The sequence below is a fragment of the Mercenaria mercenaria genome, chromosome 8 (genome assembly GCF_021730395.1).
Source record: "Mercenaria mercenaria strain notata chromosome 8, MADL_Memer_1, whole genome shotgun sequence".
Lineage (NCBI taxonomy): Eukaryota > Metazoa > Mollusca > Bivalvia > Venerida > Veneridae > Mercenaria > Mercenaria mercenaria.
This window is the reverse complement of record NC_069368.1, coordinates 86235035-86249665: the sequence shown is the minus strand read 5'-3', so window position 1 is coordinate 86249665 and position 14631 is coordinate 86235035. Positions and strand designations below refer to the sequence as shown.

The 14631-nt window shown below is 34.1% G+C and overlaps 1 protein-coding gene across 1 annotated transcript in view; it reads left to right on the top strand.

The window, feature by feature from the left end:
- The window catches only part of LOC123529365 (uncharacterized), a 67166-nt gene that overhangs the window by 39301 nt on the left and 13234 nt on the right, over positions 1-14631 (top strand). The window lies entirely within an intron of this gene.

The window sequence follows — 14631 nt, the reverse complement described above, 5'->3', positions numbered from 1 at the left end:
AACAACACATACATTTATGATCCTTGTAACAAATAATTATACTGTGTATAATAAATTAGACTGCCGTTTCCTAATATATCGATGCACTAAACATATATATGTGACCGCCATTGATATTGTTTGAACTATTTTTCTTTACTGTGATGAGTTGTTGTTCATAATGTATGAGCCTAAGTATTGAAATAAAAGTTGAAAGTTGAAAGTTGAATTGACAGGTACACATTTTGCCAACTTTGATTAGAAATGCGTTTATAAAATTAATACTACCTCCCTTTGTCTATTATGGTCGCGCAGCCAAGATTAATTGAAATAGATGAAGCTTTAGGCTGTTTTTAAAACTTGCCTTTTGTAGTTGAAATATCTCACTTTTTATGAAATGCAAGTGTTAAACAAGGAATTATATCGAAAACAACCGATTTAGATCATACTTTTACTCAACGAGCCTTGTGGCAGGACCTACTACACAATGACCAATATAAAGATGACCATGACTTTTCTATGTCCTTCACTTTCAAATTTAAAACCTTAACAAACATTTTCGGTCTTACAGCTCAAAAAGATGACACAATTCAGTTCATACACCGGCAAGACCTACAAACCGACTTGATGACATTGACCTTCATATGATCTTCGCCTCAAAATTAAAAACCTTTTGAATTTGTTTGGCAATACACCTGGGTCATGAGTTAAGGTTTTAGAAACGCAGCTTCTTATCTGATTCACTGTAAATATTATTACAGACATGGCAAAAACATTGATTCGCACTTTAATTAAGTTTACGAAATTGCGAGAGGGTTCGTACGAACGCAATTATCATAGATAACCCATCAGATATATACCTATTAAATTGTCTACAATTTTTTCCTGAGAATCGTTTGAGCCAAACAAATTGTCCTATGTTGGTTGAATATGCTGAAAAAATTTAATGTATTTAAATTAAGTAGATGCTTAGAAACTGAAAAGCACAGAAAAAGTTTATTGTCATTTCTACTTATTCAAAATACGACAAACTGAAAATCTGATAAATCTAAATATGGAAGATGATTTATAATCAATTTATGTGAAATAAGCTATAACACGAGTGAAGTGAAGGACCATCGTTGTTATCAGGCACACATAGCATCCGCCCTCGATGGTGACACTGCGATTAATTAAAGGTAATCGGCACTTCTATGAAACTCTTTCCTTCCTACTTACTTCAGGAAATGTGGACACAATACATATTTGTCAGATTTTCTTTCCGTCCTAGACATATACCCCGCCTTCTTCTCCTAAGCATGTCTTGTACTTTTAAACTATAAAACATTACATTTAACCTTAAGTGCCAGAACGTCAGGACTGTGCTTAGTGTCTTTCATCATTTAAGTGTTGCCTATTTTTTTACTAGTCTCTTTACATTGAATTTACATTGATAAAAAAGTAACGAAGACTTTTCTGTGTATTAAGATTGAGTGCAACGCCATATTTGTAACTCCAGTAAAATAATCAATCATTTTCATCAAAGAAATTGAATCGCATTGGCGTAACTTTTAAATCATATTAAACAATTCAATGAATCATCGCATCCAGTATGAATAATAAATACGTCGTGTGTGATACCTAATGATCATAAATTTAGTTTTGTAGAAGTGGTTTGCTGATTTCGAGTCAATTGTCCCTCACCACTGGGAGCTCGAAGCCTGATTTTCCACAGAAATAAAGTAAAAATAATTAATGTTTTGGTTGACCTTATTAATTACTTTGAATAGAGAAATTACGTATGCCTTAGTATAAATATGATACAAGTAGAAAAATTCGATAGTAAAAAGTGTTTGTAGACCTCTATGATTTTGGCATTTCTGTTTAGGAATTCAATCTTAATTATAAAAGATCTGAATTGTAATTAAAAGTTACACATTCCAGAAACAATAACCCTTAAAAGGTGAATCAAATTAACTTAAACGAAATATCTTCTTTGCAATTATGTCGTATTCATGGAGCTGTTCCTAATCCGTGACTAAGGTTACCTCTCCTTACGGTCCGTCTATTAGGAATCGTCGTAATTGATGTACATTAGTTTTTCAATCATGATTGCAAGCATAATGATGATGTTATTGCGAAGAGCAAATTTATTATTGTGTTTGTCTTTTGTGCAATATCAGATAAAGCTTTCTTTAAATTTCGAAGTGAAAATTTGGGTTTAGGAGGTAATAAGGAATGGTTTGATTTTTTTAAAAATTTTACTATATTTTTTATGTTTTTTTTAATGTAACAATTGTTAAAATAGAAATAAAAAACCATGCCGTATGTTAAGAAAAATGTGATTTTTGCGGCATACTAAAACAAAACTAACCGAAAGCTCATTTCTTCTGATGATTTGGACTAATCCTGAATAATTGCTTTAGATCAAACATTAGGCATACATACGTCTACTATCAGTCCAGTTTCACTGTATGAGGCTGGAATCCGGGGTTTGGAAAAAACGAAATGCTTCAAAGGGTATATATTTATGAGTGAAAAAGGTTTATGTAAGACAAGATATGTTCCGTCATCAAGTATCCGAAGTTATTCATCCACTTACCAGTATTATAGATTTTTTTGTCATTGGTGTCGTCACAGCTTTATTACGTCACTGTTGGCGCATTTCATCTACCGGCAAGTACCGGTTCGGTATAGCAGATAATGGGAAACACAACATGTCAGGCTAGTGTGTATTTACGCGGACAGTTTTATTTATACATTTAAATGATATTGATATAAAGCAAACATTTGAAAGCAAATAGATCTAGGGAGAAATCTCTTCTTATCAATTCCCATATGTTTTTCCCGCCATGAACACCTGGAATAAAATTGGGTGAACAAACAAACAAGACATCACACTCTGCTGTTCGGATGTAATGCACTAATGAATACGCCTGTTTTCAGACATGCCTCGGTTGGACGTAAGACCGATATGAACCATGGTTAAATTGCTTGGAGAGTGCTTGTCATCCCACAAAATAATCTATTTTAGATTTAGACACGACATATTCGAGTACCAGAATATTCATCGTACTTATGGTGAAGATAATTATATATATCTAAACTATGAAAGGAAATTGTTTTTTTCTGATATAGATCTATAAAAAGAACGCAGAGCTAGATCTAGGTTCAAGTAGAAGAAATTCAATTACAAACGTTTAGATTCTATACGACTTAGTTGTAGCATGATAAAAATGTTAACAGAACACACGAGACTACAACATAGTGCGAAATTCGCAAAATGTCCATTGGCTTTTCCCATTTCCAATACGCGTATGGATGGAAAACTGAGCACTTAATCAGTTAGATCATTTGTTCATGACTACCGTTAATGAAACCTGCTCATACACTAATCTTTTTAATGTGAAAATTAAAATTACATTAAAATATGGTAAGTCTATGTCTAAACTGGATAATGTCTTTCTCAGCTAGTTAGGGAATAATTAGTCACTTTTGTGAGGACACTATCCTTGTAATTTTATTTCAGTCTGAAAGTCCAATTTGTGACCTAATTATCGTTTTAGTTCTTATTTCAGTCTGGTATTACTTTCATCTCAGACTGTGCAAAGCCGCGCTTCTTCAGGTTATCCAAGGCACTCAGAAAGGAACAAACTAACGAAAATAATGAAAAATGGAGCAATATCTTACCGCAAAATAGTTTTTCTTTATTTAAATGTTGTCAGTTAATAATAGTTCAATATAGATACAACTGCACCCCGTACGTTGCTAGGTACCATATCGTCATCCCATGCGTCGCTAGGTACCATATCAATATCAAGGGTACCATATCACCATCAAGAGTACCATAATTATTTTTACAAGTCGACAATAAGAAAAGGTACTTTCTTACGTAAAAGAAATAGAGTGGCACTGAAAAGGCCCCTTTTGTTTTGAGCATCTCTACTCGGTGTTGCTATCAGCAGGGGCTCTTTGTACATGGGACCTTTACAACCCTGACGTGCCGTCGACCCATGTATCTCTCCTCCATTCTCTGCTTTTCTGTCCGTCTCCACTGTTCTCTATCTTTTAAGGATCGAATGATCCTTAACGCCTCATTCTTTCTATGTAAGCTTTCACATGGCATGCTTTGGTAGATAATCATTGGGACACACTTCTCCTTTGAGTGTTCTCAATATAAACGATTTATCATAGATGTATTGAAGTTTATGGGTATTCATGACTCCAGGCGTCTGTCACTTGATCTGCCAATATACTCATCCAGCTTTCCCGTGAATCTGTTTGATGACGGACTAACTTCTCCCTTATATCTACACATATATGTAGAGCTTGTGCCATGGACTTCCATGAGGTCTTGTTTCGAAAACAACATTTCCATGACATTGTAGGTATTCAGTCGATTAAGAGCTTTTTCAATGTACAACGCCACCCAATCGTCCGTAAATGTGAACAAACACAGTTTATGCTGTAATTGACTGGGATGATTCACTTGAAATCCAAAACAGTGTTTATGTAATTCATTGGAGGTGATTGTTTGAAGTTTTTCCACAATACGTGTCTCGCACATTCTTCAGTTTTCTTTTAAATATCGGTTCGTGATATTTCACTTTCTCAGCATCATCTCTGAGTTTTTTTGGCGTAGACATGACTATATATGTTTTTATGCCCCCTTGTTGGGGGCATATAGATTTGCCCTTGTCCGTCCGTCCGTACTTCCGTCCTTCCGTCCGTCCTCCGTCCGTCCGTCCGTCCGTCCATCCTTCCGAGAATGTTGTGTGGCGCCTAGTTCCAAAAGTATTTGACGTAGAGTCACAAAACTTTACAGGAATGTTGGCCAGCATGTGTAATTGTGCACCTGGGGTTTTGCGTCCGGATTCATTCAGTCCTGTATGAGTTATGGGCCCTGACTTTGTAAAAATTGGTCATTTTAATGTTGTGTCGCGCCTAGCTCCAAACGTAGAGTCAGAAACATTTACATGAATGTTGGTCAGCATGTGTAGTTGTGCACCTGGGGTTTCGCGTCCGGATTCATTCAGTCGTGTATGAGTTATAGGCCCTGACTTTGTAAAAATTGGTCACTTTAGTGTTATGTCGTGCCTAGCTCCAAAAGTATTTGACGTAGAGTCACAAAACTTTACAGGAATGTTGGTCAGCATGTGTAGTTGTGCACCTGGGGTTTCGCGTCCGGATTCATTCAGTCGAGTAGGAGTTATGGCCCCTGACTTGGTAAAATATTGGTCATTATAATGTTGTGTCGCACGTAGCTCCAAAAGTATTTGACCTAGAATCACCAAAGTTTACAGGAATGTTGGTCAGCATGTGCAGTTGTGCACCTGGGATTTCGCGTCTGGATTTATTCAGTCATGTAGGAGCTATGGCCCCTGACTTAGGTAAAAATTGGTGCTTTTAATGTTGTGTCGCGCGTAGCTCCAAAATTATTTGACCTAGAGTCACAAAAGTTTACAGGAATGTTTGTCAGCATGTGCAGTTGTGCACCTAGGGTTTCGCGTCCGGATTCATTCAGTATTGTAGGAGGTATTGCCCCTGACCTAGGAAAAAAATTGTGTCCTTTGTCATATACTGGGGGCATCTGTGTCCCATGGACACATTTCTAGTTAATAATCTGTCACGACTTATCTCAGCTCGTTGATTTACAAAATTCAAGTGATCGGTTGATTTAGAAACAGTTTTAAAATGGATACATTTTTTTTTCATCTTAAATATTAACGGTTGAAAGCCCTGACAATAGTTATGTAAGTTGTTCTCTGTACAGCGTAGTTTAATTCACGGAAATAGAAATGTATTTATCTACATGATAATGTATGTTTTCTTTGCATTATACAAATATTGTTCATTAGTAGAACTTTCAGTAGACAGATTCATTTGGCTATCAAATTTTGTCTTACTCCGTAATGTCAAATAGCATAAACTGTCAATGTATTGTCATCTTTTTATATAAAGTATACATTTTTCATACATTTTGATTGCAGTAGAACGTAAATGATATAGCACGATAACTGTCCATGTTTCCGTTTATTCTTATTTTAAATTCATTGTTTCTATTTTGTCACAAACTGACATACGGGCCTCATTGTATCTGTAGTTTAAATGCAGGTATTGCATCATTTTTTGGTAAATTTTTCAGTTATTGAGGTAAATCTCAGATTTTATGCAAAATATACCTCTCATGTTTTTCTGTATTTCAAAACTTGTATTTCCATTTAAATTTGATAAAATTCGGTTCAGTAATAAGAAAGTTGTTATTTTATAAACTTCAGTAATTCATGTTTTTATCCCCAAAACCACTATAAAGGGCCTCAAATTGTCAATTTAAATCCGCGCCAAAGTAGTCAGATTTCCCGGCTATATTGTGATTTCCGTGGAAATACAAATAGTCAAGAGTACACGCATTAGTCGTGAGTCCCATGGAATTTAGTATTTGGCGGGACATTACCCTACAAACAGAGACATTACAAATAGACTGGGCTAGATAAGCCTACAGCACACCACTATCGACATTAGACGAATCTACGTCAAATTGATTTTTCTTGGTAGAAATTTATGCTGGATCGAGGTAAGAAGTTTATTTGTTAGATTTTTGTATATTTTTGGAATTATGATTTTTATTTGGTAAATTTTTGTTCCTTCTTCAGAATTTTGTAACACGTTTACTTTTCGGCATGTGATTTTGGCTAGTTTCGGTATGTCAGGATAATTCATGAATTTTTTCAGACTTTTGTAAATTATTTCGAAAGAGGAGTCTAAAATATTTTTATAAGCTGTAAGATTTGTACTGAAATTTGTGTGTCCTGATAATTGTAAAGTACTCTTTTTCAAAAAAAAATATGTCAAATATTTTGTTGTTATGGAACGCCATTACTGCATTGCATTGTAATGTATAAATCTATGTGGCAAGTCTAGTATCATGTATGTAATATGTTATTGTAATTTGAAATTATTGTGTGTTAGTCTAAAGCATATCTAAACAATGTCCGTTTTGTTGTATGGCATTTGATATTATATTCATGCTAGCTTTTGAATAACGTTTATTTCGCATTGAATTGTGCTAATCTGTGCTTGTAAATAATAGCTGCAGTTTATCATTTCCGTATCTATATGTTTTCATCATAAAATGTTCATATCTTTTCCCTACCTTTATTTAGACTTTTAAGTAATTAATTTTAGTAATAATGGAGGTAAACAGTGACGTATTTTAATCACAAGACGTATGAACTTAGTAACACATATATTTTGTATAAGTAGCACGTATTATGTATGGGAGCCTACGGAGGTATGGTATACCCAAAGGAGCAGTTTTAAGCCCTGACTTACTTGTTTTGCTATGGTGCTTACCATATGTTATATATTTTAGCTTCTTCCACCAGACGACTTTTACCTGGTGATGATGTCACGACCCGGAAGTACAATACCCGAGGTTCGTTTGTCTTCACTCGCCTGGATGTGATTTTCCAAGCGCAGAGCGTTCGTCCAATGGTTGTGCCGTAAACCGCAGGGACGATGTCTTTTGTGATCCACTGAAGTCAGCTCAGGGATGCAATCACCTACCATCATAGGGAGCCAAAACGGAGTCAGCGTATTCACGGTTTAAAGGGACTTTACTTGAAGATATGTTGTATTTTTGTGCTACTTAATGTTCGAAATTAACGGAAACAACTGTGCCACGTCACGTTAAAACGGAACTGTCAGTGTTAGAGCTTTATATCCAGAGATACTGAGTTCAGATTTTCTTTCTTTCTTTCTTATAATCAGATTTTGTTTTCATTTATCATTTATTCATTGTAATTAATCATTTTCTGTAAATAAATTTGTAAATATTTTAATGGGTGTTGATTTGTTCTGATAGTTGTTGTCCCCGGTACGTCCATCCTGTCACAATTTAGTATTAATAACGCTTAAAGTCTGACATGCCCTGGTAATATTTTGTAATAACTTAGAGTAAAATATTTCCGCCGATATGAAATCACACCCAGTTATCACATTTTCCTGTTTTTCTTTTACCAGCCGTATATTTTTGAAGTCTAGAGGTTCCTTATTTAAATATGATTTCATGTAAGGTTTAAATTTTGGTTTTAGTATGCACTTATCCGACACAGATAGCAATATTTGCAAAATATAAAATTGTCTCTGTTATTCTTTGTTTTGATTTTGGTATTCAGCAGAGAAACTAATTGTGAATGTTCTTCCATACTTCTGTGGTATATTTCCTGTCTAGTTGATCTACATTTTTCAGTACATACAGTACAATCGCGATCCTACGAACAGCCAAGGGGCCGGACGTTTCTTTTGTAATATCGCATTTTCGTTCGAGCGAAGCATATGAAATTTCGCTATATAGCACCTTAATATCTATATACGTAACCCGTGATATTTAAACGTGACTTTCGTATCGGAGTACACCAATTTTATATGTACATCTGGGTTAACTACAAATCTTTTTCGAATCTGAACTCAAATCATATGTAGAATATAGAGCGAGTTGTTTATTTTTCTTCATTTTTGATCTTTTTATTCACTGTACATAAAACACATACAGGGTACATTGGTGCACGAGAAAAAATCGCCATTGCATATTCCGATACCCTCAGCTACCCTTTACCAATTGTTTGATATAATAAAACGACAATATACAGACGATCAGGACTTAAATATTGTTTTATTTTATTTTTTTTTTGTATATTGCATGTTCCTCTTCAACGGGTAATTCAAATTTCAAACTTTCGGATTTTGTGTGGATAAATTTTTAAAAAAAAGCAACATCAAAAATAGTAAATGAACCAAACTAACACGATTTATATGAGAGTACAAACATAAGATTATTATTTATTTATGGATTAGATATTTTTCTTAATTTAGATTTTTCTTCTTTTTTCATTTTTTGTGTTTTTTTCTTTTTTGTTTTAAAACACTTTACCTCTTGTATTTATTTAAATTCTCTAAATCATTTACATTACTATGACATACATACAAAGAAAGTAATGCTCATTTTGTTAAATTTAATGTGACAAATGGGACGGGCCAACCTCTAATGTTGGCAAAACTTGTGGCCCAACCCTTTTGTTTTTATGTAAGTGGAATTCTAATCATACTGTTATAAATTTGTTAAAATAAGCAATCCTTTTTCATTGTATGATTTGTGTATTTGTATTTAAATTAGAAGCAATAAAATATGATTAAACCAAGATTAATTAGCGCCTCTCGGCTGATATTGTAAGTCTGATTACTAAACACCGCCTCAGAGCATAAAGATCCTTTAATAGCAATAATCGTTTATCGAAATGAAAATAATGTTGTCTGCAAGGGAGTTAATTATTGTAACCTCTTTTACTATGATGGTACCTTTATCGATAAACCTACCCATAACATTTTGTACATCATTTAAACTATTTATAAAGGTGTCTACCGAATAGTCTTTCATAGCAGATCAATTTGAAAAGTATGCAAGTAATAAGCAGGAGAAATAAAGACTTCAATAACTTTGATATATCTTAACAATATATTTTATCAATCAGATCATAATTCCACTGTATGGCAATCCTGCCTTTTTCAATCCTATTATTTCTGACAATACTAAGGTCAAGGTCTGCTTTAGTAAAACTCTCAAAAGTACAGTTTATACAATTCTAAAGGATGAGATATGATAAGATATGCGAAATGGCCCCCTAAATAATTAAATATGAAAACTCCAAAATTGAAAATTTAACTGTCTGAAACAAGAAGGAGATCATAATCATTAAAACTGTGACTTTGAAAAAAAACCTTCAAACCCATGTTATTTGTACGACTCAGACCTTGAAAATACTCTAGGTCCGTGACATGTACCGTTTTTACACGAGATTTACACACTTCATGCTCGATTTTCATTGTGAGCCGGACCTGGTGTCGAGCTGAGGAAATATGATTACTAAAATATACATTTTCAGAAAAAAATCAGGTTGACACCCGGTCCGGCTCATATTGAATTTCCACTTTGTTCGCAATTTTAAGCCTCACTTTTCTTTGAAGGAAAGAGGATAACGTGTTCATCACTAAGCAACTGAGCATCAAACAGATACGCGGGAGTTTTGTTCTAATCACGAAACTGATAAGCAGTATTGTTTTTATAATAAAATTAAATGTTAAGAGCCGAGTTTAATGCAAAAGTGAAACTGAAAGTAGATCTAGGCATTTCAATGGTCAGTTATATGTTTTAGATCTACATGAACTGTATTTCAGGATTATATTCAAGTTGATTTTGTTTAAGAGGTATTTTAAAAGAAAAAAATTTGTAATTAAAGTTGTTTAAAAAGAAAATTGTTATTGTTTACATAAATGTTATAGAGACTAGAAAGATAACTCATACACACCGCAACTTGTAGACACATGTAGATAGTTCTTTTATGTAAAAGATATGACGTAGTTTATATAAAAAATCTCTGTGACGCAATCGGTCAAAAAAGACAGAAAGTACCATTCTTTAATGGTGAGTTGCAAAGCATATTTAGATTTTATATTTTTAGCCGCGAGTTAAAGTATTTTAAAACATTTAACCGCGTTATTTCTATAATTAGTCAATTATTCTTTTACTGTATGTCTGTGATTAAGTTATAAACATGTGTTTTTATGCTTCTTTTTTTTATGACGTATGAAAAATAGTAAGTCAACAACTCAGAATTGTTTCATCAATTTTAAAAGTCTCCGTTTTATCGCCGTACAGAGATTCATAAGTAAATGTATGTTGAGTCAGTTAATGTCACTCTCTTGTCATTTCAAGTGTGAAACATTTTATTTGATGAATAAAAAATAAAATCCGTATATAACCATTTTTAAAACACAATAGCTAAGCCATATTTGTGTTTAAAGAATATCTAAAATATCGAAAGACGTGTCATCTTATTTAAGAAATAATTTATAGCAAAAGAGTGCTTTAACACTATTTAAGCACGATGGGTGGTTATACGTCGGACGTAATAACTTTAAATTATTTGAACGACGTATTATCACCCGAGTGTATAAATAGTGTAAAAGCACGATTGTGCTAAAAATTATTTCGATTCTAATACGCCCTTAAACCCAAACACAAGATAAAAAATAAAAGCGCTCTTTCTTGGTCGCAACAAAAATTTTGACTTCACCGCACGATAACGTGACGTCATTCTAGCATAAGAGTTGTTAAACCGAGACAAGCATATTAGAATATTGATTTTAATAATTTAATGTAGGTTGATAGTGATTTCTTTTGTTTTGCGTTTTAACGCCGTTTTTTCAACAGTAACGGACAATTAACTTAACCAGAATTCCTGGATTCCGTACTGTCAGGATACTGGTTATATGACCCAGGGAAGTGCCTACACCTTTAGTATCTTGAACAATGGTTTGGGTCCAATCGCTAAGGTGACTATGTCTTAGACTAGCTGACAAACGATGTAGAATGTCCTTTGAAACGTAGAGCTATTGAGACCAAATGTCTCGTATATAGAATTTTCCTCTGGCTACCTTGCCTAATAATTCGTGTACCAATGATTCGTAAATGATTTCTATTATGAGCTAGACAATTTCAGGGATCAGGCAAATCACTAAATGTTTCAAACTAACAATCTTCAATTAAAAATAATTAGCTCAAAAGACATAATAAACTCCTATAGGCTGGAGACTCTATACTTGACTTGTCTTTTTGTTGGAGTTCCCGTCAGACGATGTCTTTGAATCAGCAACATAAGAGTCCTATCGCATAGATGCTCGGCCTCTGTCCTCTCAACTCTATATGATTGCCCTGACTCCTGGATGCTCAGAGCCTATATGCTATCATATGTAGCATTCAACTACTATATGGGTATATCCCCGATGCATTGGCTGTACTTCGCCAGTAATGCTGAACCGTCTATAAGCTGGAACTCTCTAAATATCTCAGTAGATTACCAAACCCTGGGTCTCTGTCGCAGCTTCTCGATGCTCAGCCTATATATGCTATCGTCTATAGCATTCAACTACCCTTTAGGTAAAACTCCTATGCGCTTGCCTTACAGCTCGAAACCTTGTTGAAATTCTGCAACTCTTCTTTAGTCTATGAACTTCAGACGTCTTCTTTTTAATAATTTATCCGCCCTGACAGGGTAACTGCAATAATCTCCTTATCAAGGTACTGGGATAAATTATTAGTTGAATCCTTGATGTGTCTTCTTCAACCGCTGGATACCGAGTGAGCTCTCTGTCATCCATCTACCTATTTATACCCCAGCAGACGTGATATTTTTAGAACTTGTTTCTGATTGGTCCAAATTTAAACATAACGTTTTACAACGAGTACTTGCTCTATCAAATATCTGGTTCCCTTTAACTTTTGTATATGACATAATATGTGATGCTGGGACCCAGCTATCCACATAATAAACCAAAATCAGCCACAAGATACAATATACAAGAATCTTTATTTTGAGTCGAATGTTTTAACAAAATAACATTAGCATTAGTAATAAGCTATTTGCCGACTATTAAACAAAGACATAAGAAGCAATTAAAAATAACAAACAGCCTGTAACTAAAAGATTAAGTTATGATTACAAAATACATATACATATATATTTAAAACATTGCATTTGGTTTAAAAAAACAATGACAAGCCAAGTAAGGGTCCATGAATAAGATTAATTATTAAAATTAATCATATTAGACACTATTTACATATACATATCTACACGTACATCCATACACATACATACACATATATACATTACATAACATACATATACATATTTACGAGCATACATACATGTATGCACTTGCCCACACATATAATATACGTACATATAATCTAAAAGCACATGGAATATAGCACATTTAAGCACATTTAAAATTTAAAATCTGTGGGAAAGCTGCTGATCCTGACCAATGGCCTAAAAACTGCTATAAAACTACATGTAAATAAGAAACTGAAATCAGCACAAAAGTGCGACAGGAACGAAAAATAGTCTTAAGAAATCAAATATCCCCCCAAATTAGATTTGTGAAGAACTGATCAGCAACTATCTCACAGAGAGTCAAAATACAGTATAGTCCAGCGGCATGCTAACTAGCTGACAAAAGCTGGAGCTAAAGACTGAGTCATTAAAATAAAAGGTTAAAAATACATAATCTATTGGCATGCTGACTAGATAACCAAAACTGGAACTGAAAATTGAAAGATATAAAATAAATAGCAACAAGAGGACTAAAAAGCAAGCAAAAAGGAAGCATGCAATAGGACATTAAGATGAAATGTAACTGAGGATGGGAAATACAGGGATAAATAACTAGTGGCACATTGTACATTTGCATCTTGGGCCGACCCATGTCCGGATCAGCCTAACAAACTCCTTGTAGTTATCTACTTGGCGTATGTTGTTTGGCAGACTGTTCCAAACCTGGGTCGCCTCAAACCGGAAAGATCTCTTACCGTAGGTAGTTGTTCTTACGTTTGGAATTTCGACTGTGTTGCTGTACCTACAAGAGTATTTAGAGTTTTTGAAAGTGACTAAATCATGTAGATATGGTGGTGAGAGGTTGTACAAACATTTAAAAGTTTCAATGGCTAAAGTTTTTAATCTGCCAAGGTGTAGTGTTGGCATATTCACTCTATTGAGGAGTTCACTGTATGATGACACAAAAAAATCATTATAGACGATCCTTAAGGCTCTATGCTGTAATTTTTCTAATTTATCTGTATTTGTTTTACTGCAGAAGTGCCAGATAACTGGACAATAGTTGAAAGTAGATCTTACAAAGGATTTGTATATAAGTGATTTGTATTCAAATTTAAGAATTTGCTTAGTCTTAGTATAACATTTAGTTGGTTTGCGGCTTTTTGACACATTGTTTTATCTGCTGATAAAAATTGAGGCTATAATCTGAATCAATACCTAGAAGTTTTACAGATTCTTCACATGTAATGTTGTTGCTTTCAATGGTAATAATTGATAGTTTAGAATTTGTGTTTTTACCTATAGCTATGGCTTGGAATTTCTCTGGAATTGCTTGCATTTGGTTAAATTCAAACCATTTTATTAATTGTTCACTGTCTTGTTCTAAAGTAGTTTTTAAAATTCTAGATTCGGATAGTTGAAAGAAAGGGTATTGTCATTGGCATAATTATAAAGGTTTGATTTTTCCACAAAATAAAATATATCATTTATAAAAATGTTGAAGATTAGCGGTCCGAGTATCGAACCTTGGGGAACACCTTTAATGGTCTCGAGCCAAGAACTGTGGGTTGGACCAATTTTTACTCTTTGTTTTCTGTTTTTAAGATAGCTATTTATTAGACTGCATGCATCTTTTGATAAGCCATATGCTTCCAGTTTTGCTATGATGAGGTCATGTGGGAGACAGTCGAAGGCCTTGGATAGATCCATCGGTACCGCTGCTACGTACTCGTTTCTATCCAGTGCCTCCTTCCAGTCTTCCACAAGTCGTAATAGAGTTGTCTGACAACCATATTTTCTTCGGAAGGCGCTAAGGAAGTCATGAAATATTTGTTCAAAATGTTCACTTAGTTGTTCATTAATAATTTTCTCAAAGATTTTGGACATAGTAGGAAGTATACTTACAGGACGGTAGTTTTTAAGAGTAAATGGGTCGTCTTTTTTGAAAATTGGTGTAACCTGGGCTGCCTTAAGATTATTTGGAAAATCATTTGTTTTT